This window comes from Melozone crissalis, unplaced genomic scaffold (assembly GCF_028551555.1).
Source record: "Melozone crissalis strain CALT ecotype California unplaced genomic scaffold, PUWL_Pcris_2 ptg000036l_1, whole genome shotgun sequence".
NCBI lineage: Eukaryota > Metazoa > Chordata > Aves > Passeriformes > Passerellidae > Melozone > Melozone crissalis.
This window is the reverse complement of record NW_026535814.1, coordinates 13,298,569-13,325,991: the sequence shown is the minus strand read 5'-3', so window position 1 is coordinate 13,325,991 and position 27,423 is coordinate 13,298,569. Positions and strand designations below refer to the sequence as shown.

At 47.6% G+C, this 27,423-nt stretch overlaps 1 protein-coding gene across 7 annotated transcripts in view; it reads left to right on the top strand.

The window, feature by feature from the left end:
- Positions 1-27,423, top strand: part of RUSC2 (RUN and SH3 domain containing 2) — a 56,904-nt gene that overhangs the window by 7,650 nt on the left and 21,831 nt on the right. For 2 of the 7 annotated variants that reach the window (XM_054283325.1, XM_054283323.1), the window contains one exon: positions 13,600-13,705. The gene's annotated coding sequence lies outside the window, so the exon portion shown is untranslated. Of the gene's footprint in view, positions 1-12,804; positions 12,823-13,140; positions 13,334-13,380; positions 13,706-27,423 lie in introns of those variants that run through there. The other 5 variants (XM_054283327.1, XM_054283328.1, XM_054283326.1 and 2 more) reach the window with 4 other exon arrangements.

The window sequence follows — 27,423 nt, the reverse complement described above, 5'->3', positions numbered from 1 at the left end:
GGGTTTGACCCCTGAATGGACATTCACTTAAGGGTTGGACTTGATGGTCCTTGTGGGTCCCTTCCAATTCAGAATAGTCTGAGATGCCAACCTGGTCCCTATTCCCCATGTTCCATATTTGCCGTAAATCCAGTTGAAGTACAGCTTGTAAATTACCCTGAGATGGCAGGGAAAGAAGAATCCTGGCTGGAGATGCCAAAGACATTGAACTGGGGAGAGATGGGTAAGTGTCAGAGATGTGGAGACCTGGAGCCTGGGGCGAGGGCCTGGACAACAGGAGTGGGTCAGGGCAGGTGAATGGAGCAGTGCTCCAACCAGCCTTTCTCCCTGGCGTGGTGGGCTGCTGTGGCACCCAGGGAAGGCGTGGGGATGTGCCACCTGGGGTGCAGCATGGGGAGTGGGATGGGTTTGCATTACTGCTAGCACCTACTGCATATGGAGCTTAGGATCTGATGGAGCATGCGGAATTGGGGAGGTCTCCCCTTGCTAGTGGTCACTTCACTCCATGCTTCCCCTGGCAGGCGGTGGATCCATTCCTCCCTCCCACCCCCTGTCCGAGCAGGCAGGCAGTGGATCCATCCATCCCTCCTTGTCCGAGCAGGCAGGCAGTGGATCCATCCATCCATCCATCCATCCATCCCTCCCTGTCCGAGCAGACAGGCAGTGGATCCATCCATCCCTCCCTGTCCGAGCAGACAGGCAGTGGATCCATCCATCCCTCCCTGTCCGAGCAGACAGGCAGTGGATCCATCCATCCATCCCTCCCTGTCCGAGCAGGGCAGGCAGTGGATCCATCCATCCCTCCCCGTCCGAGCAGGGCAGGCGGTGGATCCATCCATCCCTCCCTGTCCGAGCAGGCAGGCAGTGGATCCATCCATCCCTCCCTGTCCGAGCAGGGCAGGCAGTGGATCCCTCCCGCACAGCCCTGCCGGGCTCTCCCCGCTTTCCGCGCCTGCTGTAAATGGCTGTGTGTAACACGAGCTGCATTTCTGCCATAGCCCTCTCCTGTGCGCATCTGTATTTACACTGGCGCTTTCATTAGCGCTCTGGCCCTCGCTCCTCGCTGTTGCCCACATGCTCCCTGAGTGAGACCCTGGCACCGCTGTGCCTGACGGGGGGCAGGTGGCTGGCAGCAGCGGGAATTCCTCAGCCAGCTCCTGTCTGGAAGAAGTGCCTTGTCATCTTGCCTGTGCCCGCCATCCTGCATCCACAAGGGAGCCGCCGGCGGAGACTCCCCGCAGCCCGGCTCCCTGATCCCCGAGCCGCACGGGGACGAGCTGGTTTTCCTTTGGATTATCGCTGACCCTGCGTGCTGTGTTCCTCCTGTGCTGCTGCACTCGGCTTCCAGCTGCGCGGAGCTGAGCCCACGTCCTGGGGTGGTTGTGTCTGGCAAGGTAGGAGCTGATCCCTTCTATTTGTTCTGCTGAAAGTAATGTGACCATTAATGACCGGATAATGTGGCCAGTCCTGCCCCTGCCTTTGCAGCATGTGTCAATTAGTGGGTTTATTTTGCATTGTTCTGTAGCTCTGATAGACAGCCGGTATGCTGCTCAGGCTGTAGCCTCTCTTGCAGGGAAAGGAGATGTGTATATACATTTTTTTTTAACCTACATACTGGGAAAATCAAACTTTTCTGCTTCAAGATGGAGTCGTCTTTTCACTGTCTTGTCTGTTCTCATGCAGCATCCTGTGCGTGTTCTTCAGGTCATGTCACCTGCTTCTCCAGGAGATGTGAGAGCAGAGAGCAGTCTGATGCGTCTTGGGAGAAAGGGGGTGGGAGGAGAAACTCACTGAAGACAAAAATCAAGGAAGTTCCAATAGGCTCGGGAATGGCTTTAGAGAAGTTATTTTTAACCCAGAAAATCAGACAGGGGAAGAGCCTCTTTTCCTTGCATAGTCTCAAAAGGGTGGTTTGCTTTTGATTTTTTTTTCCTTTAGTGCTTCAGGGCACACTGTTTTTATATGGAAATGCCTGAAGCTGCTGCTGTCCCTAGGGGTAAAGGGCAGTCAGTCTTGCTAGTCTGGTGCCTCCTTTCCAGTGAACTTTGCTGACATTTAGGGTACCTGCCCCCGCCACTGCACACCTTTGCTGCTCCCACATTGGGAAAAGAGGAGACAACCAAGAAACCCAATCCCTGCTGGATTTCCCTGCAGCAGCCAAGGAGAGATAAAATAGGAAGGCATCAGCATTTTCTGTGTTTAGGCACAACTGTTCCCTTTTTAGTCCACAGCAGCTGGGATGTGCACTCAGCCATCCATCTTCCCCGAGCCTAATGTACCTGGGCTTCCCTCCCATATGGACGAGAGTCTGTCTCCTCAGCAGGACAGACAGGGATGCCAGGCCTCCTGCAGGTGATGGCTCACTTCTGAGGACTACCCCAAACAGCAAACCATGTTTTAGGTCCCGCTGTATCCCTGTGAGGAGGATAAAGGGGTGCTCTAGCTTATCCTGCGATGCTGCCAGTGGGTGTATAAATAGTGCCCACAGAGTACTATTTTGGTGACAAGCTCTTCCCAGGATTCATCCAAAGAGTTATGTGAGCAAGTGTTAAAAATAACACCAAGCCCTGCCCAAGTGCTGGCGTCATTTCAGCCAAAGTGTTGGGAATCTTCCATAGAGAGCAACATTGGACCCTTGGTGGGGGCAGCAGGAGGGGGCCCAGAACAGCTTCCCCTATTTTCATCTTCTTGCCATCCTGCTGACTACAAACGACTGTGGCCCTCAGCTTCAGCAGATGTACTGGTCACCAGGAAGGTGTGAGACTTTCACTTCTAATTAGGTTATTTGCCACTGGGCTTTCCCTGTGTGTTCTGAGCATTATCACTGAGTCTAATGAGAGGTACAAGAAATTTAATCTAGCTTTAATCTAGCCTGCTGCCAGGTCCCTGCTGGTGGCCGGGGCTCACTGCCTCATTAGAAAGTCTTGGGCTGAAGAATGGGATATGGAGGCATTCTGGTTCTGCGTTAGGTTTATCCTGAGGACTGGTAGCTGGAGATTAGTTTAACTGTGGAAAGGATATTAAATGTCTGTTGCATTATGGTTGTAGCTCTGGACATTCCTGGCATCCATATAAGCACAAACATTATCCCAAATTTTTTCCCTTTTCATGGTGTAGTTGGTGTCTATAACTGAGAGCTGGACCATGCAGCAGAAATACCTGGGGAGCCATGCATCTTGAGCTGTGCAGCCAGCCAGTGCAGGATGCACCATCCCACTGTGAAGCTGGAGCTGTGGTTTGTTCCCCTCAGGCTGAGTTTTGCTCGTTGTTGGTCAGGTTCTATGCTGGTTATGCAACTCAGCTACTGCCAAGCTGCAGCAGCATCGTGGTGTGTGCTGGAAGGCAGGAGAGCTCCCTGCAAGGCAGCAGAGCTCCCTTAGCCCTTGTGCTCGGTGTGTGAAGCCCAGAGCTCACAAAAAGGCTTCTTGAGGGGTTCATGCTCAAAGAAGCCCTGTCTGAAGAAAGAGCTAATGCCTCTTGGAGATAGATGGCTGATGTGGCTCCACTCGGGCCTGGTCTCATATGGAATGTAGCAGCCCCTGTGGGAGTAGAGCACCCATTGCTTAATTACACAGCTTAATACATGAAGCCTCATGCAGAGAAGAAGAGGTGAGATGTCCTCTGGGTGCAAACGCAGGGGCAAAGCTGGCGCTCACCTGTTTGCTCCGAGTTGTCAGCAGCTGTATCACGGGCAGGGATGCATCTCTTTCAGATGCTGGAATTCAGAATGATAGCATTAATCCCCCTTTATAGTTCATTGCCCCAGGTTTGCATCCTCAGATACATCAGTTCCACTTTCTGGCATTGTAGGGGAAGGGCTGGGTGGTTACAGCTGGACTTGATGATCTTAGAGATCTTTTCCAACCTCAGTGATTCGGTGGTTCTGTAGTCTTTGAGCACTTTCAGAAGGGCCGCATTTATTTTAAGCTGAAAGAGAAGATTGCTGTGAAAGCAGCAGGCATGTGAAAATTGCTAAAAAGGTTACAAGTGCTATTGGACACTCTATGCTTCACCTCCTCTGATGTGGGATTACTAATTCTGGCAGATGTTCCCAGGGATGGGAGCAGGTCCTGTTGGAACATCATGACCAAGCATTTTCCCTGGCTGTTGCATTGAGAACAACTGAGAGAGCAGAGCAGATGCTTGGCTTCTGGCTTGTACTGTTGTATCTCCAGTGCTCCATCATTCTTGCCCTCTCATTGGCTGGTCTTCTCTTTTCCATGCTGTGTGTCCAGAGCCACAGGCTGGGTGTGTGCGCAGGATGGAAGGCTTTCTTAAGCACACATTGAAAGCACAGGCTTCAGAATTGTCCGGACATGGAAGTACGTCATGGAGATGAAAAGCATGTTTCTGTTTCTCCAGGAACGTGCTCTGGGCAGTCAGTCCTTCATCAGGGGCTTCCTGCTCCTCAGTTATTCTGTTCCTTCCTGCTGCTCTCCCATGTCCAGCCAGCAAAGAGCTCTCTGAGTCACCACGGTGGTGCTTATTACTAGGCCTCAGCCAAGGCTCTGTGTATCATCATATATTACAGAGCTCCTGAGGGCTCTTTTAGGGCTCCTTCCACTCTGGCATGCTCTTGTTCCACACTGGAATGTGTCTGGAGTGTGTGGGGACATCTTGTTTCTTGTCCTTAAGCACCACTTTGGTGGATGTTTCTTGGTAGTTTTCTAATGGCTCTTCTATCTAGAATAGCCTTCTAGACTATTCTCCTGTAGTCTCTGCGGTGCCAGAGTCACCAGGGATTCCAGGAGTTCCTGAGGTGCCGAGATGTCTCCATGGGGAGCGTGTGGAGCAGTCTGCCCCAGCTCTTTCATCTGCCTCACAGGAGCCTGAGCCCTATTTCAGTCTGCCCAACACAATCCAAGCTTGGCACGTTTGTCAGCCGTCTCCTGTGACCTGCTTTGCCTTTGTGGCCTGCCTCACCACTGCTGCCTGGGCTTTGCCTCTGCCAGCTTTTATTTTCTATTTTAAAGAACAGAGCAGGATTTCCTCCCACACACAGATCCCCTTTATCCCTGTAGCATTTCCTTCACTGGGGGTGCTTCTCCAACCTCAGTGAAATCATTGCCCACAGCCAACAAATTTCCCATTTCTGGCTCTGTGTGCCTGTCTGCACATGGTATGGCTGCCTGTTGTTTGAACATGACTTTTGGAGGAGGAAGACCTTGCACAACTTGCACAGCAGCTGGGAGGTGCGAGTTAAGACTCTTTGTGTTAATTAAATGTACACCGATAAGCACATTGAGCCACAAGGTTGCTTAATCATGGGCTGACCTGACATGGAGACCTTGAATACAGCTGACTGATGATCCATGACAGCTTGCCCTGGTAGATGGGAGGATGTTAATAATAACCAGAGAGAAATTTAGAAGGGTTCTCAGCTGTGACCAAGGATTGTCTCCAAGAGGACTGAATTCTTGAGGAAAAGATCTCTTTGCTGTGGTGGATGAAAAGGGCTGAATCCACTGGCTGAAAGCTCACAGAGAGCATATTCTGCTTAGGGCAAAGATACATCTGGAGTATGTTTTTAACAGCCAGGCAGATTAGCAGCCAGATCAGCTGGCACAGGGTGCTGTTGTACTCGCAGCTGCACCTGTGCGTTTGCTGTGTCTTTCCAGGATCATGTTTGTGTTTCTCCAAGTATTCTGCCTCATAGAATAAATTGCTCTCAGCTTTTAATCCTGCATTAGAGGCTTCCTGTTTCTGTGAGTCAAACAGAAGTCACACGACAGTAAGACCTCCAAAAGCCATGTAATAATCATGTCTCCCTGAGCAGGCACAGTGGACCTGGGCTATGCCATTTCTATGCCATTCCTTGGGTTTCTTTATTTAATCTCTGGAAGCTCACATCGATCAGGACCATTACCTACTACATCCTTCATTTTAGCAATTCAATCTCTTCCTTCTATTGATATTTCCTAATGCTGTGAGTTGACCAAGATTGTAACATGGGCATTTGTTTTGCAGTGAAGTTGGAAAAATATATTTTTTCCATTTTTCAACAGTAAGGGCCTGTGAAGATTAACAGGTGTGCATACCTTTAAATAAGTAAAGCAAAGAGCTTCTGAGATACAAAAGACCATGGAAAATTTAAAGAAAACGAATTTACTTCCTGACTGTTATGCTTTTTTGGTGGAATAGTGGACGGTTAGTTTTATCGGTTATACCTCAACTCCCCTGTGTGGCTCTCAGGCATCCTCTTTTTGTTGTTGAGGACGTGAAGAGCAGCTTGTCCACTTACCCTTGGCAGCAGCCTTTTATACATTGTGGAATGCTTTAATGTACCCCCTGGTTTTCCCCTGAGAGCTAACCCACTTGCTTTGTAGTTTACTCCTTTCTGTCCTTTTTCCGTGTTGTCTTCAAGCTCTCAGCAGTTTGTCCATTTAGGATACGTCCATGAGCTGTGTGCCAGTGTGGGCAGAGGGGAAGGATGACTCCAAGTCTTGCACATGCAAGACATGCCTATTCACACAGCCCTACATACTGTTTGCCTGCTTCAAAGCAAAATGCCACTATTGCTCAAGCTCTGCCTGTGATCTGCAGTTACCACAGATCCCTTCTGAATGAGCAAGTCGTGCACAGTGATTAAAGGTGGGGATGTGCAGTCCGTGCTGTGTGGAGTGCTGTGGTAGTGGATATAATTTATGCTAATTTGCTGTTTGTGTATAGCCCTTATCCCTTCAGCTAACAGGGCTGTAGACAGCACAGGTGAGGGGTAAGAGACAGCTGCTCCATCTGAGAGCCAGCAGGTGAATGTACAAGTGGCAGACAGGGCCTCAAGAAGTTTTCAGTGGTCCTGTTCCCTCTCCCCTTTGCAGCTTTTTTCGGTGCCTGCTGGGATGTGGGTGTTCAGCAGCCCAGGCAGTCAATAGTATAGCTCTGGAGCCCTGTGCCTGCCAATATTGTGCTCTTCTGTTGCTGCTGATAGGTGAGCATGGAGTGAATCTTAAAGAGTCTTTCAATCACAGAGTGCTTTGCAGCTGCCAAGACACTGCTCTATTTGCCACTAAAACAGCTGGGGCAGGTAACAGTGCAGAGCAGCACTGTGTGTCCAGTGTAGGTGGTAACTGGAGAAACTTAGAGGGAAAATCAGGACAAACAGCCATAACTGATATCATGTGTCTCTAATAAAGTGGTTATGTACTCCCTGGGCTTCGTTGCAAAATGGGGTGGGAATGTTTGAGAGCTGGGAAGTCTGTTGGGAACTTTCTGTTCTTTTTGGCGAGTTCACGAATGTCTCTGTTTGACTTTTGCTGTTGCTCAAAGCGAGGATGGGAGGGAAGGAGTTTGGCACGTGCAGGGTGATGTTAATGAGGGTTTTCTATGCGAATCATATGACCATAGAATGGTTTGGGTTGGAAGGGACCTTACAAAGATCATTTAGTTCCAACCTCCCTGCCCTGGGCAGGGAAATCCAGAACAGTTTTCATACTTACTGTTGCCCTGGAAAACTGAAATATTTATGACTCAGTCTTTGAGCAGGAGGGCAGGAGAGTTTTTTCCATTCTTGGATGTGGCCTCTTGTGCGTCCAGCAGTGATGTTTTCCTTCTCCTCTGCTTGCCCCTTCTCTGCTTCATCCCTTCCATTGCAGTTGCTGTGAGCTGAGCCTCGTGTGCAGTGCAGTCACCCTCACTTTGAGTCAGGCCAGCCGTGCCCCTGGAGTGGGCAGGGAATGTCACTTTGCTGCACATCATGGGAGCCAAGAGCAGTCACCGTCCTCGGGCAGTGCGTGCTGCGTGCACAGTGAACCATTTCAGGGCTGCACATTCAGCTCAGCCCTGCAGCTTCTCATCTGCTTCATTGGAAGTACATAATTTTTATTTGAGGTCAGAATGCAGCACTGCTGTGGGTGCCAAGTTCACCAGCCCCAGTGTATTATGTTATGTGGCAACTTAAGGCTTTCCTCATGGCAGTGGGGAACTATTAAGTTATTGTGAAACTAGTTATTTAGGTAAATGGTGCTTTGGGGGCAGCATTGATCCTGCTTTTAAAACTAATTTTAATAGGAGTGAAGCCATTAACACCTTAATATCCACTGTTACCATGGCTGCTCAGAGTGGTTCAGAATGATTGTTTGCCAGATTAAAAGGCTTTTAAAATTTTTTTTAATAATACCCCTTCTGCTTCTTTTGCCAAGGTTTTGACTGGCGAGAGTTTATATTCCCAGTAAGTGTAGCATCAATATCTGAGTGAGTGCTTGAAGAAACAGCTTTGCTCTTAGAGCTGAGCTCCTACTTCAAACACCCTGAAACCTGAGTCTAGATTAGTTATGTCCAGGCTTTGCTTTAATTCAAGATTTTCTGTGCAGCTTTATGAGCCTGGCTTATCAGATCCAAGCTGAGCCTTCAGACATGATCCAGGAGCTGCTCTGCTGTTTGTGTTCTGATTTCCCTATGTCTAGAAACATCCAGCTACTTTTTTGTGCTCTTGCTTTGGCATTACTAAGTATTAGGAGTAGAAGATGCTCATTAAGAGTTGTGGTGTAGGGTCATTTCTCCCTTTCACACAGAATTCCAAGTGATTCACAGCTCCCTGTTACCCCAGCCTCCTTTGGGGTGCAAACATACTGGAATCCTGAGCTGGAAAGGCCTGGAGACAGGCAGCTGGTTGTGGGCAGGGTTTAGTTTTCCCGTAGATGCCTCAGTAGTGTGGAGGTATGTGGAACTGAGCCCAGCCCTGTGCGGAGCCGTGCCAGCACTAGCCCAGTCTGGGAGCTGTGACTTTTTATGGAGCTTGTGAGGGCCTCTGTTCCTGGGCAGTGAAGCATCAATTGCCAGCACTAGGAAGGATTTGACCTCAGTACAGCAAGTTGGGAATTCAGATGGTGATTGGGATGGAGGAACCACCTGGCCCAGTATGAGTTCTCTAGAAGTGGTTGCAGATGGTCAGCAAAGAGAGGGAGCAGGACACAAAGTACCCTATCCTGTCTATTTGTTCCTGGACATTTGCTAGTATTTTGTTTGTTTAATAACCTGAAATGGATCTCTCAAGTGCCTGTCCTGCCTCCCTGTAATCCGTGTGTAATTCTTCCATTCATAGTACCCTTTGAGAAGTAAGAGGCAGTATGCAGACTAGAGGAAGATAACAGGAATGTTGAAAGAGGAGCTACTGCTCTGAAGGGAAGTTGTTAGTGGAGATCAGCCTCAAAATGGAAGCTGTTCTAAACATGAAATAATGCTCTGTGCTCCAAAAACTAAAACTTCAATAGTGATATTTCCTAAAGACTCAAAGCTAAGGAAGCATCATCAGAGGCTGTTCAGTGTTATTCAGCATAAAGAGCTGGGATTATTCCTTAAGGAACAGTACAAATGGGAACTGGATAGTTCAAAATTGAATGTGCCTGAGAAATGAGCAAAAACAGTTCAACTCTGTCTGAAAGCTCACTGGGGGAAAGTGACAATGGGGGGAAAACTCAGGGTCTCAGAGTGAGGTACAAGGTAACTGTCAGCATCTAACATGATGCGGCCATGGAAAAGATACATGTCATCCAATGGGACACATTGGACAAAGCATTTCTAGCAGACATGGAGAAATTTTAGTATATTAAGGCATGGAAGACCTTGCTTGGAAGATTGTGAACATTTCCAGTCACTCTCTGAAGGCTGTGTGCAAACTGGGTCGGGTCCAGAGAAGGAATATGGGTATGATCAAAGAAATGGAAAGCCTACCTAATGTGAAGCGATTAGAGAACTCAAATGATATGACTTTAAACACAGGCTGGATAAATGCTGACGTTAAAGCTCATTTTTGGAACATGAGTGAATAGGGGTGAGCTGTGCATGGATAAAGATAAGCTGGAAAGTCAGAGAATGTTCTTAAACATCAGAGGACTGAACTCGGGGAATTAATTCTGTTAGAAGACAGCAAGCAACAAGAAGTGTCCAACTTCTTAAAAAAAACAGCAACAACTTTCCCCTTTGAAGCCATTTCCTCATTTGGAGGTGTGGCTCCTGCCTTGGGTTGCTGGCCCTGAAGAAATCAGTACTGCTGTTGCGGGCAGTGGGCAGGACTCACTGGGACACAGGGTCATCATGGTGGGATGGTGAATTTGGATGTTGAGAATGTGTCTGTGACCAGCAAAACCTCACAGACTCCTGTGCCTCTGTCCTCAGTTCCCCTTGGAAGGCAGTCTCAGTGTGGATCGGTTGGTGATCCCCCAGGGAAATGTGAGGGCTAAGGGCAGGCATTTCCGCTGTGCTAACATATTTTTTTATCAGTCTGCTTGGATTTTTGACCCCTCACTCAAAAGCTCCTGTGTCTGTTCCCGCTGAACAGAAAAGATGCTGAGCGTATGTCAATAACAATCAGCCCACATTGATCTCTGTGTGTCAGAGAGAGAGATGTTATTTGACCTTGAAGGAATGGAGAATTATTTTAGTTTTCATTTATGACGAAGTTTCATCATCCGCTTTTGTGTTGGCTCCTGTTTTCTGGTTCCCCCTTGCTCCAGTTGAGCAGACCCATGCTCTTAGTTCAACTCTGACCAACATCCCTCTCTCTGGATGGTGTTGGTGCTGGGTGGGGCTGCCATGGGATTTAGATTGCTGCCACAAACAATGGGTAAGCAGTGTGGGAAGTCTGAGCTGCATTTGCCTTGCTCCTGAGTGGTCCAGCACATAGGAACGAGTGAAGATGTCCTTGTGGCCAATACAAATGTGGCCAGAATGCATATCCTAGGCATGTTCCTGCTGTTGCATGTGCAGATAGCAAGGCACAGGTTTTCTGCTGTGATGGAGAGCTTGCTGTTGCTTGTACCACCTTCTGTTTGCTCAAGAGGCATGGACACACTGAAGGTAATGAGGGCTTGGTCAAAATGCCCACCCTTTAGGAGGAGGTGTCAGACCTCCCTTTGCTGGGGTACAGCTGTAAGCTGGAGGCAGCAGCTGGGGCTGCCTGGCAGTTCCAGGGGTGGGCAGGTTGTGCCCCACACCTGATGGTGAGAGGTGATTAAAGACCTGTCCTAGCATAGTGCTTGATGTCAGAGCTACAGCCCAGAGAGCTGACTGGAATCTGGGGCTGAGCTGTTTCCAGTTCATGCATCACTGGAGCAGATTTACAGCAAATAGATGGGAGGCTGGGTCAGCTGGTGGGTGATTTTACTGCACAGTTGTGGCAAAAATGGAATGGGTTCTTCTTGTACGTGGGCATGTGCTGACCTTAGCAGCCAATTCCTGCATAGTATATGAAGGAATAAGCCCAAGACTGAAATGTGTTGGGCTTTCTAACACCCAGTTGATCTATTTGTGACCTGGCTGTTGTCAGCAAGAGCTCCATGTCCATGTCCAGCTCACTTCCAGTGTGAGTGCAACACCTGTGGCTCCTGCAGAGTGGTAAGCTTTGCTGCAGCCCAGGACTGGGAGGAGGATGTGCCTCCTTACTGGAATTCACAGGTGGGCGATTGGGTTGTGCATTCAGTTCTGACAGCCTTGGAACATGGGGTAAGGAGGCAGGATTGCAGAAATCCTGCCCAACACCTGGGATGCTTGTGGACTGTGAGACTGATATTGCTTAATAAGGAATTTTGTCCTGCCAAGCTACCTACACTGCAGGGTGCTGGAGTCTGTGAGAAGCACTTGACCAGGTGAAGCAAGATGGGAACCCCTGTTACTGCAGGGGCAGGCATGTCTTGACTGCTCCATCTTTCTCACCTTCCTTCTCCAAGGAATACAGTCACCAGCCTGCAGAATCCCTGCTTCCTCCTTGCATGACACCGTGGAGTCAGCCATGCTCCCCTTCTTGCACTGACTCATCTCTGTGATCAAATAGAAGTCATCTCCTAGAAGACAGTCTGCAAGAAAGGGCTTTGTTCTTCCTTATTAATTAGTACCTGAGCTCTCCTGCTGCCTGCAAAGCTTTGGGACAGGCTGTCAGTTCCTAGCGCTGTTGCTGAGGGAGGCAGACTGGGGAGGGAGATGCTGCAGAGGGGCGTGTGCTGCAGAGGGTCGAGGCCATGTGAGTTTGAGATCTGGGGAACATGCAGAATGTATTTTGGGGAGGAAGGTACAGACATTTGTGTTGGGAACAGACCTGTAAATAGGAGTGCTTCTTCAGGAACCCCTTGTCTGCTTCGCTGCTCTGTCTGATTTTAAAGAAAAACCCCCCAACTCCATCTGCTCTGGTTTGTGTGTCTGCTACCCCAGACAGGCGTTGCTGTCAGGGAATTGGTTAATGCCAATGTCCTGTGGCAGGGGCAGGGATGAAGGCAAGCACTCAGCCTGCCAGCATTTGTACCTCCTGGCGTCAGCATTGGCAATGCTTGTGGAGGACTGGGGAGGGCACCGAAATAGTTTCCATTCTCCTCTCTGCTGTGGGAACGAGTCTCCTGGGTAACAAATGCTCCTTGTTCTGCACAGAGCTCCACAGCTGAAACTCTCAGTCTCTTTCCTCACTGCTGCTCCCTGACTGTCCCAGCTGAAGGGGCCGGAGATGTCTGCTTGAGCCTGCCTTAATTAACACTGACAGTACAATGGGACTGGCCAAACGGGGGTCCTGGGGCTGCACGTTAATGGGAGCACAGTAAATAGTCTCATTTACAGCAGCTTGGCTGGAGCAGAGCCTGCCAGGACTGGCTTTCTGCTTGCTGCAGTGGCCAGGCATGGACGTAGGTCCCTCACTCCTGCATCCTCCTGGGGGCCTGTCCCTGCCTCTTGAACTGCACCAGCTGGTGGAGTGGGTCCCAAGCATCCCAGGAAAGGCAGGCAGTGGGCTGGGGAGCAGAAAGTGCTGCTGATAGGACCAGTACACTGACTTCTTGGGAAGGACCTGGCCTGTGGAGCCTGACCCCTGGGACTGGTAGAGGGACCATTCACTGTGGTTTGGAGGTGAGTAGCAGAGCTGTGTGATGCTGGCTCCAGTGCATTGATTTGAGGCCCCCTGTGGGAGCAGGGACTGCAGACATCCTGCCCCTGCCAGGTGGGTTCAGCGCTGTGGGAAGTGGTGGTGGTTGTGTCTTGCTCTGGAGGTGTCTGCATTTCAGGGATGCTGTATAGATGCCGTTGATGAAGCTGTCTAGGGCAAGGCACTACAGAAATGTAAAGAAGCTTCAGGAAGCTTCTTGCAGTCTTCCCATCCTCCTCCTCCTCCTCCTCTGCATTGCTTTGCAGACTGCCATTTTATCTCCAAGGGTTCTAGCTGCCATTATCAACAGTAGGAACACTCCGGTCCATTTTGCTTTCCTTTGCAAAGACAGGGTGAAGAGATCAGGCAGCCTGCAAGCACACAGCATCCGAAATCCAGTCTCATCACAAAATAGGATGCTGCAGCTCTATTTTACAGCACAGGCTTCGATCTTTTTATTTCTCCTAATACTGCCTACCTGATTTCCCTGTTCCTGTAAGAATCAATCCTCCATCATCCCCTCCTTTTCTGCTCCCTCCCATCCCCTGCCTTGTCTGAGTTCCACAGGGACTGACTGCGAGCTGAAGTGGCAGTGCTGTGGGCATGCTTGCTCCTTCACACGCAGCAACGTCACAGCAGCAGCAGCAGCAGGAGCATCGGAGATGTGATTGCGCAGACCCTCTGCATTGCCAGGGATGCAGCTGTGAGGGGGAAAAAAAAAATCCGAAAAGAAAAAAAAATTGACTCTGTGTTTTCCACAGCATCCTGGTGAGAGAGCGCGGAGCCTTCTGGAATCTGAGCACTCAGGAGTGCCGGAGCAGAGTGTGTTCGCTGACGGGAGACGGGGGACGGAGGATCTGTGGAAAGGTGAGATGGATGAATTATTGGGGCGGGTGTCTGCTGTGCTGTTGGTTTTCAGGCCGCTCGGTGGCTGGTTTGTTTTTGTGGCGGATGCCAGCTAGCCGACGGAGCTTAAGGATTTTAGGGTTGCTTTGTCTCTTCAGAGGCTGCATTGCTTTGGAGCTGACTGTGGCTGTCATGGATGGGAGCGGGCGAGGAGGCTGTGGCTGCCGCGCAGAATGTGTGTTTGTCCATTGTAGCTGTGAAACAGCAGCTGTCACGCCCGGGGCTGGCTGTGCAGAGGCGAGTCGTGCTTCGCCCTGGCAGTGCCTACACAAGCTCTCCATTGTGCCTGCCATGGCAGCCCAGCCCGCACGGATTGGGGTTGTTGTGGTCCCGGCGCTGCCATGCTCCCCGAGCATCCCTGGCGGTGATGCTGCTGCGCAGCTCAAAAGCTGTTTTGACAGACAGCGCTTCCATGAAAAGACAGAGACAAAGGGCTCAGACAGAGGAAAGGTTGCTGTCACTGTGGCTTTTGCCTTCTTTTTACGGCTATTTTTTTTTTCCTTCTTTTTTCCCTCCCCTAAATACTGGTAAATCGTTTGTTCAAAAGGCATTAGGGTAAATATCGTGGCATGTAAAACGCTGTCCTTGTGCTGAATGATACATGGGCTCTGTGCAGGCTGGAGTCCTTTGTGTTGCCAGGGTGTGTCTGTGCTGGCTGTGTAAATGGATGCACTCTCCCTGCCTCTTTTCACAGATCAGATGAGAAAGGTTATCTGGGAATGGAGGAATTACTGCTTTTAATTACTGAAATGAGGGGTCCGGGCTGGGTACCAGTTACTGGAGCTTAATTACATGGTCTTGTTATAGCCAAATCCCTCTTTTCCCTCCCTGCCTTCCTTCTTCTTCCTCCCTCCCCCACCCTCTGCACAAATCCTTCCATTAAATTGCCTCTGCAAATAGGAGAAGGGCTCAAACAAAGAGAAGGATATATGTGGGATAGGGATATAGATGCTGGAGGGGCAATGTGACAGTGAGAACAATAAAGTAAAAGTATAAAAGAATGAGATTTTGGTATATGTGTTAAAGTGACGCGGCTGTAGGGGAATGTGCAAATGGGAATGTCATAACAAAAGGAGATAATCGAATAGCAGATCCAGTCTTTTGGAGTTACGGAAAATGCTGAGCGTGTGGGGTTGCAGTTGCAGGATTTTGGTGAATCTGAAGTAAATGGCAGTCAGAGAGTATCATATCAGACAAGGTGTGGATTGATGGGTGTCATAAAGGTGTATTAAAGTACAAGGGAAGTAGAGATCTGTATTTTTATCTCCACACACCTGCAGCCTTTTATACCGGTGTTGCTAAAGAGTGAGCTTGGCAGGTCTTACCTATTTACGAAAATTTTTTCCCATTTGTCAGTGACCCAGGAATAATTCAGATGGAGCTTTTCAGGCCTATAAAGAACAACAGGATGACAGGAAAAATGTAGATAAAATGGTAGATGTTTAGCAGAGCTGCAGAGGAACCATGGAAAGAGAAGGCAGATGGGAGGCACTGCAGGGCTGGGGGAGCAGGAGGCTTGGGTCAGAGACTGGTGGGAGAGCACACAGAGGGGAAATTCAGGGTTGTCATTGTCAGGGAATGCAAATGTGTTGTTTCTGTTGTCATTCTCCAGCCTCTCACTGTGTTCCCCGCGACGCTCAGTGCTGTGTGCAGCCCTGCAGGGTTTGTGGGGGTGGGGGTGATCCTCAGCACAGCCTTTTCTGCAGTAGTTCTCTGGAGGAACCATTTTGATGCTGCAGGTTCTCATTTGGTTGCTTCCCCTCCATCCCTATGGAGTGACAAGGCTCCACAGCCTTTATCCCCAGTGATGAAGGCAAACCCAGAGTTTCAGTGCAGGGTGAGCCAGGTGAGGAGGAGAGGGCTTCCAGCAAAATCTCAAAGTGGCGTGTTGCCTTCTTGCAGATCGATGACAATATCCTGGAATCAACATAAGGCTTCCTGAACTGCAGCTCCTTCTCACCCCTGTCTTGCTCTTGGACGTTGGAAAACCTCTCCGTGTCTCCCAGAATCCAGCCCTTTCAGGCTGATGGGAGCAGGGAGCAGGATGTCTCTGGCAGGTGTGCACCAGACAGGGTTTGCTGCTGCAGAGCAGTCTCCTATGGGAGATGGGTGGTGGGTAACAACAGCGTGACTGTGTGCAGCACATCACGGGCTGGAGGGCAGGATGTGCAACAGAATGTACAGACACACATACCTGCATCAGCATGTCTAAGAAAACTCATATATGTATATGTATATATGTGTGTACAATGCCTGCCTTAAGGAATAAAAAAAAGGTGATGCAGCCTCCTCTGTGTGGGGTGGGAATGTCCCCAGGGCATCCAGGCTGTGCCTGGCTAGTAGGTACCACTCTTACAGGGGCATCTGTTAAGCAGTGAGAGTGCACAGATAATCTCTGAGACGCTTAAAAGATGGGCAAGAGGTTCTGGTGAGTGGAACTGGCTGAAATCATCCACAGGACTGTGTCTTCCTCACTGCATCGATGCAAAAGATGGAGATAAAGTGCAGCTGGATCTCTAGATACGAGGGACCTGGACCTGCATTGCAGAAAGTGCAGGTGGCCCAAGAGAATATGCTGTGAACTCAGGAATGGTCTGCCCACAGCTCCATTACTGCTTGTCAGGTGTCTGAGGCTGTGTAAGCAAACAAAGAACAAATTTTTAGCCCCAGACATCTTCATTTTCTTCCAGTCTGATGTTCCTGGTGAGTAAAGATGTCACTCTGGTGTGGTTCCTGATACCCAGACAATACTCTGACTTTTGTAGCCCCATCTTGCGCTTTGCCCTGTTTTTAATTTATTTCCCTGTCTTATTTTTCTTTTCTAGTGTTTTCTGAAAGACTTATGTAATAGTAAGGGCAGGTTGATATATCTAACATGGGTCACTTTCCCTGCCTTTGCAGAACAGCTGAAGACTTTTGCCTTTAATATTTGTCAGCCACACGGTTTCACCTTTTTCCTCTCTTTTCTAATGGGTATTTTTATCAATAGTGCAGTTGCCAGCTGTGAGCAACCAGCGATTCTTTCATTGTTCTGGGATCAAGAATATCCTGTCCTTCTGACTTTAGTGCTTTCATCTTTTTGAATTTGTTTCCAGTCAAAAGCTAATTTCCTTTTCTGCCCCTTCTTCCCCCTGTATTATCCAACCTGTCATTGCTGCAGCTTCAATATTTGTTTTGCCAAAACACCACTGAAGGTGCTGTTTTTCTTACCACTAATATCCTTCTCGGTGTGGTTACTCATTCAGGTTGATCAGGAGCCTTTCTCTTCTAATCTCCTCATCTGTCTCGGTGAGTCTAGATTTTTTTTTTTTAAACTTAATTTCAAAATATTCTCTGCAGCACTTCTCCAAGCTGTTTGTTCTTGTTGGCATTATAACTGTTTGCTCTGACGTGCTAGAGATCTGCTCTTTAAAAATTAAAAACGTTTCATTACAGCTCTGTTTGCTTTTTACCATTCTGTTTAATATAAACTGGGTCAGCTTGAGATGTTCAATGCAAAGCAACTTCTGTATCATGGGTGCTGGGTGAAATCTCATCTCAGTAGGCAAGATTCTGATAGTTGAACCCAAAAAAAGTAGATCCAGTGTAAGAGATGTGGAGATCTCTGCTGGTACTTGAGAGGTGGAGGATTGGAGGTAGAGGTACCTTCCTGTCAGCTGTGGAATCAAGGCCCATACTGGACAAGATTTTACTGTGGAAACCATTGGAATCTCACTGGCAGTGGAAAACCTCATTTGTCTTCTACCTCTGCTGCTTCATGGGCAGTGTTCTGATGGGGATAAAGTGCTTCTGGTTGGTCAGTCCATAAGCCCAAAAGAGCCAGAGGCCCACCAGCACATTCCAGCTGTGTGAGAGGCTGCGGGATAAGGCTTGAAGAAGCTGAGAGAGCTTGGCTGGCAGGGGGTGAAATCCATAGCAATGATCAATGACAGCTGTATTGGTAACAAACCTTAGCAGGGATTTGCCATTGTTGTTATTATCTGCCAAGCAGGTTCCCTGCATGCGCTCACACTCATCTCAAAATTGCTTACTCTCCAGTAAGAAAGAAATGGGCTGTCAAAATACCTCTGGTCTCTGATTCTGCTTCAGTTTTCTCTCTTGATGAAAATTATTTTAATATTTATTTTCTGAAAAAAGTGGGTCAAAGCCAGGACATATGTGTTAAGATGAGCACAAAAGCAGGCTGCCCAGAAGCTCTTTGTCTCCTCACCACGGTTGTGTTGCAGCCTCAGGATCATATAGACAATATTTTTATTACCTCTCAGACGCATGCAAGTACTTCTTACTGGGCAAGGCTGTTGGTTGCTAAATTTACAGGTAGTGGGATAAAAAACCCAACCAAAACCCGCTCTGTTTGTTAACTGCTGTAAATGGGATGGAGAGGGAAGGCAGAGCTGTAGTGTTGGTGAGTGGTCATAATGAGGCTGATGGAAACTTCTTGCTCAGGCTCAAGTTCTGAGTTTGGACTCCTGGAAAAGAGACCATGCGTTGGTTTTTGGGCAGTGCTGAGGCTGTGGGGCTGGCAGTACCTTTGGGTGATAAATAATCAACATTTGAGTCATGTTGGCAATGCTTTGTACTGACCCTGGGCAAGTGATGGGAAACTGGCCTTGCCACCAAGCTGCCACTCTGTGCTCCAACACAAAATGCTCTCTGCAAGCAGAGAACAAGTGTCACTGGCCCTGTTATGCTTTTGGGGACAGTGTCAGAGATATCTCACAGTGTATGGATGCTAGCAGTTGTTTTTGGGAAGAGGGGAGTTTCTGCTCTGGGAATTGTAGGGAAAACATATTCAATTAGAGCCTGTATGGAAAACCGTAGCAAATATCAGGTTTTCAGCTGATACTTTCCTCAGACCCTCTGTTACCTCAGACTAGAGTCCTTGCTCCCTACCCAATTTATACTAACCTCATCAGTTTGACTCTAGAGCCTCATCTTATTCTTTATGAACTCACAGTAGCTGCCATTGCCTCTGGAAGAACATGCCCTAAATGTTTTCAGTGTGCTTGTTCTTCTCTGTTATGGTCTGCCTGCACTGGTGCAGGACCAGCCACATGGATGCTTTGCCTCCTTTTGCCTGTAGGCCAAATTCACCCAGAATTGTTTAGCAAAATAACTTCTTTTGGTCCCTCTCTGGGGTTCCCATGGCAAAGAGCAGGGATGCTCAGGCTTCACTGCCGTGTGTAAGCCCCTGTGTAAGCTCAGATGGCATAGCTGTACTTCCAGATGCCCTTCAAAGCAGGGAGAATGACCTGTCTTGATTATTGTGATAGCACAATTTTTTGCTCTTAGCAGGCAGGTTCATTACAGTGTTTGCTTACATGGTGTTTTTCCCTGTAGTCCCACCCTCAAACCTTTTCCAGTAACTCAGGTGGCAAAATGATAAGCCCACACAAGGAGAAGATCCAGTGGGAGGAGTGAATATTTCATATCTCTGGTCCCAAGATGCTGTTGACCCACACAGTGTATCTTCCTTGCCTTGGCCTAATTTATTCTGATGATTGGTACCTGGAGTGACACATCTGCCTGGGGTTAGGCTTATTCTGGCCTACCTCTCCTTCACCACTTGGTCTCCTGTGAATTGCTGTTGTGGCTTCCAAGGGGTTTCTTGCCCAAGTATGTCTTAGCCTTAGTGATTGTAGCTCCTTTCAGAAAACCAGCAAGAGAATTTCAGCAGGCATCTACACTTAGCCATTTCCTACTGGCAACATGCTGCTCTCACTCATCCACAGTCAATGGCATCTAACTTACTCTACTGCTGAGATTTGGCATCTGACTTTTTCTACTGCCCTCCAACTGCAGGTTGCAGTGCTTGGAATGCTGTTGAGGAGAGCATTGTCTTTACGCAGACGTCTCCTTCACTTTCAGCCCCTTGTCATTTCCCTCATTTTCATTTCCATAGGCCCTTGCTATTTATAATTACTGTACAAAGCACTCTGAGGGTGGTGACTGCTTATTAGAGTAAGCCTGACAGCCTGTTTGCTGCCACGTGCTGCTCAGAGGGGCTGGTTTTGGTTTTGGCACTTGGTCAGAGGAGAGGTGAGGAGCGTGGAGCACAGGGGGACCTCCAGCATCCTGACCCCAGTGAGGAGGGCTGCCCAGTCTGTAGCACAACAGGAGAGGAGGAGGGAGGAAACTGCAAGAAAACAGGTGTGTCCTGGCACTGACAGGCAGTGGCATGGGCGTGGTTGATGCACAAAGGTGGCAGTGCTCCAGCCACAGCCATTCAATTTATGCTTGGCCGTATCTGGTTGAAACATCGGGTGTAATTTTGTATACACTGGGGTTTCTGTGATCTCTGGTTTTCTTGGTGACTTTGCAAAAGTTTCAGAGACTCCACAGAATATTTTCATCTCCATAACCCCCCTCACCTCTCCCAGGCTTTGTGCTGGTGACATTATTTGGCACCCCAAGCTAGAGAAACAACCCAAACTGAAATGGTGCATTTGTAATTGTTCCAGGGGCACTGAGGAGTGATTCTGCTCAGAATCAGAGTACATTCAACAGCCAGGATTTTGGTCCAGTGCCTTGTTTCTGCTTTCCCCTTGGCATGAGTTGAGGTTGAAAAGAAAAACCACAACAACCTCTCCACCTGCCCATCAAAATGAAAGGGGAACATTCTTTCAAGGGTGCAGGCCACTAGACCTCACTGCTTTAGTGGGAAAAATTAACTTTGGAGAAATATCCTCAGCACAGACCCTAGTAAGACTTTGAGGACCCTTCTACCTCTTGAGGGACCCCAAAGAGAAATTGCTTGTTGACATACTGAGAATTTATGCAGCCTGAAAGAGCAAGCTCCAAAACCCACACTCCAGAGACGAGGTAAAACCAACTGCTTTCCTCAGAGAACAGGAAATGTTTAAAAACATCCCCCAATTTCTCCTAGGCTAGTTTTGTTGTAAATCTTGAAATTTTTTAGCTTGCTGATAAGTTACATAAGTGTGTCTAAGAGAAGATGGTCACAAAAGTGCACTTTGTCAGATTCCAAATTATTAAACTGATTAAATGCATTCCAGCTCATTAAACTGATGTTATTAAACTGCAAAAACTTACTGGTTGTCACCCTGGACATAAGGGACATTAACTGGCAGGCAAATACATATGGATGTTAATGTACATAAGAAATTAAATGGAAGATTATTTTACTGCTTCTAATCCCACTGCCAATTGGAAAACTGTGTGAAATTAGTCACCCCAGCTCAGAAGCATGAATGCATAGCTGGAGGGAATTGAGAAACTGCCTAGGAAACTGAAAAAGTCCCTGGAAAATGTTCCTAAGAGGAAAGATTGAAAAAATTGAAGTTACTTATGGTAAATGGGAAACTGTGGGGTTTGTGATATGAAATACTGAACAATCTAGAGAAAGAAAATAGTGATTTATGAGGTGCCCTGATTGTAATGTGAAAGCACTCCAGGAAATTAAGGAGGATTATTTGAAACTGATAATATGAATACTTTTCACATACTGTGATTAATTAGTCTGTGAATCTTGCTCTCAAACTTCAAAGCCCAGCAGTATTCCCAAATGGCTTGGCATTCTTGTGAATAAGACTACCCAGTGTATTTATAGAATGTGTTCAGAAGTTGCAGAGCTTTAAAACCTTGTGGTTCTGTTAAGGCCCACCTCAGTGCAAGGCCCTAACACAGGCAAATGTTTGTCTCAGCTACATGTCTTGTCTGAGACTAATGCTCCAGAAAGTACGCAACAGCTTCAAGAAGGAAGATGTTCAAATGTGAACGTGTCCTATCTGCAGAGATCTGTGAGCCTGCAGTCTTAAAGTGTCTCTTCAGTTGTCTCAAACACCCTTGAAGTGATTAAAGGCAGACTACTCACACAATCATAGGATAGTTTGGGTTGGGAAGGACCCTGGAGTTCTCTTCTCATTCCACACCCCTCCATGGGCAGGGACACTCCCAGCAGACCAGGTTGCCCAAAGCCCCATCCAACCTGGCCATCCTTTCAGTAGACTTGGTGGGTCTCCTGGAACTCTGACTGCTCTCAGAGTCAAGGATCATCCTTGTTTGCCCTCTTTTTTTTTTCCCCTAGTCAGTAGGTCTGTGTGGCCCAACATGATCAGCAGAAGACCTTGGTTAATCCAGGGTTATCAGATTTAGTTTACCCTTAATGCTCTGTTGAGCCCAGTCATTCCAAGCCTAATTAGCACATGAGCTGTCTTGTGGAGTGATATCCTAAAATAAACTGTCCTGAATAGAGCTTTACAAACTGAGCTCAGTTTGGGTTGCCAGCTCCTACAAGGGATATGTTTCCCTCTCAGAAGGAAAATATGTGTAATCATTAGGAGTGTCTGGTCTGCTTCATAAGTATTTTATTAAGATTCTGGCTTGCCTTTTGTTAGTTCTGCTGCATGGAAAATATTCTGTTATATAAACTGATGTTGTGGTTTCATCCAGAATCTCTTGAGTTCTGCCTTGCTGCCAGCCATGTGAACATACAAACACACCCACACTTCAGCAGGATACTTGGAGAGAGGTTCGTAATCGGACCAAGGATCTGGGAATACTCTTGTGCTTGAGCAGAATGAAATCTTGGCACTGAAGGTTGGCAAATTGAGTAGAAAATATGATCCTCTCCCTGCCCTAGCCCAAGGACAAGTAATGAAGTTAAATACCCCTATGTTCAAAAGAACTGACAGATAACCACTAGCGTGGCATGTAATTTGGAGTGGAAGGCACTGGTTCAGGAAGTTACAAGCTCTAAAAATTTGCAAGAATTCCAAAAATCAAAAGGGACACTGAGAGATGATTGTATAGTCTTGTAAATTTCGATGCGCGGGTTATGAAACCTGCTGTGCAATGTAAACTACTCCCAAATGAAGGAGGCTGCGTGTGACTGGGTAGTCTCAAAATGGCCCAAGGATTTGTTCCTACATCAGACACTTCTTGTCTCAACATTCCAGGAATAATTCTGCCTTTTTTATCTTTACCCACACTGAACTCTGCTGAAATGAGAATCAGACATGACTGCAGAGGACCTTTTGTTCAGCTACCTGGCCAAAAACAGGGTCAAGAAATGCATGATCTTAGTAGTAATCAGGCAATTTCCATTTTCAAATATGAGTGCTGAACAGTCTTGTCCTCCAGCTGCCTTCAAGGGATTGTAAAATCCAGCCTGGGTCTAAAAGCATTTGGGTATCAGTGTTATTATCATATATATCCATGTATTGATAAGTTATCTATATAATGTATTTCTATTGTATCATTATATATATTCATGTTAATATAATATAATATAATATAATATAATATAATATAATATAATATACCAACATGTATGTCATATGTGGTCTTAAAGTCCTTCAGAAGGCAGGATAAATTCTATGTATTAATTCCTCAGATGCTGCTTTTATTGGGCTACTGAGCTTTTTTGCTTTGTACTATGCTATCATCCCCAAATCAGGGAGTTGCTAGCCTCCAGACCATTGTGTCTTCCTGCAGAAGCGACACAGGAAAATGTCTTCCTGTGTATCCAGGCATTTCTTCTGGTCTTGGTAGAACAGCCTAGGGCTAGGAAGGGTTAAAGTCTCCTGCAGCCTTAGCAGGAGTCAGCTGTTGGTCACAGCTGCTGATTGAAAAACCATTTGGATGTGCAGTGTGGAAGAGGAACATTGAGTGAAAGCAGGCTGCTGCTGGGATGTGCTCTGTTTGTGCCTGATTTTGGCGCTCCTGATTTGTTTGCACGCACTGTGCATTAAATTCCATGTAGGATTGCATCATTTAATGCAGCTTTGCGATGCAGGCGTTGAGGCTGCCTGGCAGACCCAATGTCCATCACTCCTGGGTGATGCCATACCTGCGCTGCTTCTCCTGTTCACTGGGGTGTGGCAGCAAACCATTGCAGCACTGCTGTGTTCCTGTCTGAAAATAATCCTGCTGGCACTTTTTGACATTTCTAGCTGCTTTATTTAGCATGACTTGTGGGGTGATTTTTTGTTATTCCAAGAGCTTGGCCTGGCTGTGGTTTTACTTGACTCCCCTTTAGCACTTTTGCTGTCAGTTCTGTTTCTTCTGTTGAGCTGCATGAGGTTGTACAGCTGTAACCTGCCACCCCAGAAATGTTTGTTTTTCACTTGAGAGTGATTCCTACATATGTGGCGCTCTGGGCTGAAGAGACAGTAAACATAATTTTACAGCCTCTTTTTACAGAGTTATTTTAAGGCTGAGTTCTTTATTTGTCAGGCTTTTTCAAGTGGTCACTAATGCTTTTGTCTTGCAGGGAGAGTTTTTGTTCTTGCAGGGATTGTTTAGCAGCTGTGATTCCTACAGTACATAGTCTGGACAGAAGTGCAATGCCAGTTTTAATCTGCACAGAAAGGAAGGTGGGGAAGATACCCAGCCACAGAGTGACTGGAGTCTGTGTGGATGTGCTGATCTGTACTGCAGCAAGACCTTGTTCACAGTGAAGACAGACTTTCTGTGTCCATTTGTCAATTTTAGGACTTAGCTTGTCTTTTTTCCCCAAGTCATGAAAATGGTGGAAGATACTTGAGGTAGAGCTGGCCTTGTGTGCTTTTTTTTTTGTGCAGATGAAGACTGCTCCTGAAATTATCCTCCCATAAGCTTTGGATAAGTAGGTCATCTGCTTTGCCATGGTCTGGCCAACACTATATTGCCTGAAGCCAGATTCCAGTAAGGGTTAGGGAAGAAAATCCAATGCAAGTGATATGTCCCTTCCCTTGGAGAGGTCTTTCCAAAGCGTGGTGCAGGGTTATGTGAACTGACAGATGCAAGTAACCAAGGTGACCGCAATCCACAGCTGCAGTGCAAAGAGTAGATTTATCCTGTCACCTCGCTGGCTGGAAGGTTTCAAAAACAGATGGGGACACATACCCTGCTGAGCTTACTCCATCTTAGCAGGGACCAAAAGCACATGGGCCTGTTCCTGGGCCTCCACATCTCAAAGGGCCTGGCCCATGTGCAGTGTTTCACAGTTCTGTGCTTTTGCAACCTCCAGGCTTCTCATCCCTCTTTCTCCGAGCCAGGAGACCCAAGTGTGTGAAGAACAAAGTTTAAATCATTCAGACAGCATTCTGTTGTCTTCTACAGAAATTCCATTTCTCAAGACAGACAGAAAACAACACAAAGCAAACACAATACATGAAATTTCCCACAGTGGATAGTCTTAGCATCCCCCAGCTGCCAGGTTGTTTTGAGTGACAACAATTCTGTTTTCCCTCTTCACTATTTTTCCACTTTCAAGCCTTTTCTCCCTGCAGTGGTATGATTCTTGGGGTGCTCTATGCAGGGCCAGGAGTTGGATTTGATAATCCCGACGGGTCCATTTTAACTCAGCATATTCTATGATTCTGTGATTCTGATTATAGGGATGCGACATATCCCCAGCAAGCCCAGAAATCTCCAGGGCTGTTGAGACTTTTGTGTCCTCTCCATTTCTTGATGTCATCTCAGGAGCCTTCACCCTGCTGTGGACACCTGAATAAGAGCAGCTGCCCATTCACCATTGCATGTAGCCCTGTGACAGACTTAGGGGACAGTTTTGCCACCCTGTGCAGGCACAGGTCAGGGAGCTGGCCTTGATTCCTGAAGCCGAGATGAGTTTGATGCCTGACTCCCTCAGCCAAACACTCCATTCCCTGCCTCTTGTGGCTGCTGTGGTGGAGAGTTTTGAGCTCACAGCTCATAGAAGGTGGTGGGAAAACCTTCAGTCCAGCTTTCTGCTGGCTTTGACTCAGGTTCACCCACAGCTGATGGCTGTGGTTTTGTCACCAGTCAGCTGCAGCTGCTGGTTTGTGGGGTCCTCAGTTGGGCAGGTCAGTAGAAGGAGCACAGTGATGGGGCAACCAGCTGGCAGCCCTGCTTTGCACAAATCATAGAAGCACACCATGGCTTCTATGGTTGGAAGGGACCTTAAAGGTCATCCAGTTCTGTCCCCCTTGCCATGGACAGGGAAGCCACCCTTTAGGTCAGGATCACTAAGGCCTGACCAAAGCTGTGCACTTAGGGAGGGGTAGTCTTGGCAACTTTGAATATTGAGTGTGCCCAGAAATTTCGTACACTTAAAAGATTTTCTTTCTTTCTCTATGGGTTCTTGGGTGCTCTGGTGACCCTGAAAAACCCAGGCTCCAGCAGCCAGTCAGATCTGTGCTTCAAAATGGAATTGTGTGATTTCTGCTGTTGTAAGATCTTCAGGAAGCTTTCAGAATGCTCAGGCAAAAAGATGCTATGCAAGCATAGTCCCTCCTGCTGCTACTGCTGCTGCTACTAGAGAGTCTGTGATAAGAAAGGATTTACTGTGTCTGCAGTTTGATTCATTAGCAATTTCTGTGTGATATGAACAGCTAGAAACATCAGTCTTTTTCTTCTCTGTGGATTTGCATAAAGTAATTAGGAGCATATGTGCTGGGGGCTGGGGCCGGGAGGAGGAGGAGGAGGAGCAGATTCCATCCCAGAGCACCTCAGTGGATGCTCTGAGTCATGGCCTGTAAATGGCTCTTGCCGAGTGCCACATGCCAGATGATGAGTCACAGAGCAAGGGAGCACAGAAGAGGGAGAAACTGGTTGGGTCACTGTCCTGGCTCCTATATTAGCTGCTATAGATCTGCTGCTTGAGCTGTTTCTGATGTCTTGTGTAACTCTAAATGCACGAGCAGCTGGGGTTTCTTGTCCTCTGGCTGGGAGGCAATACCTACCTCACACTGCTTGGGTCACCATCAGCAATACGCACACAACATCCATTGCTTAGTTTTGTGTGTGCTGGTAACCCCTGGCCCGTGCAGCTCCTTTCTGCAGCAGCACAAAAGGGCTGTGACTGACCATCACGTGCTGTGGTTTCAATTTGGAACACATCATAATCCCATATAGTTCTGGGATGTAATGATACATTAATCGTGGGCTTAGTCAGGCTGTCCTGGAAACCACTGGAAAAAGCCCTGGCCAAGGCAGGGCTTTGTGGAAAGAAAAGGGAAGTGGTCTTTTCAGGAATCACTGCACAGCATTATAAGAGGGATCAGCCCGAGCAGAGGCAGAAGTTTAGGAATTAGTTAGTCTTTCTATTTTTCTGCAGCTCCCTTTAAACATAAAGTGCTGGAATATTCACGCTGGGAGCATGCAGACCACCCTGACTATGCTCCTTGTCCCCTAAGGCAGGGGAGGAGAGCAGGAGGTTTAGGATGAGTTAAAAAATAAACATTTCCTTTTACACCTCTTTTTTTTTTTCATGAAACTCACTGGATGATTTAATAAAGCACTTAATGAAGGTGTGAATTTGATAGAGATGTATTAGCTGGCAAGTGAAAAACAGGTGTCCAAACAAATACCACTAAATAGACTCATCCTGCAACAACTTACAGGCTTCCTCACCTCCTCCCTCTGCTTACACATACCTATGGTTAAGGCCCATCCCCAGGCCACTCACCCTAAACCACTTATCCTCTTCTCTGATGCTGCTCCCTGAATGCCCTCCAGTTTTCTGGAATCTTCCTAATGAATTGTTGTTTAAAACCATCCAATACTTTCTGGCAGCTTTTGTAGTGGCAGAGCTGGGGCAGGGATGAACTGCAGCATTGGTGCAGGATGCAGTGAGCCCTGAGATCCCCCACAGGGTTTGAAGGGTGGTTTTCAGTTTGGATCAGTCTCCCAGCCCTTTTGCCTGGAGGTAGACATGCAGGGAGTAAACTGAAAATATCTCTCCCATGGAGGAA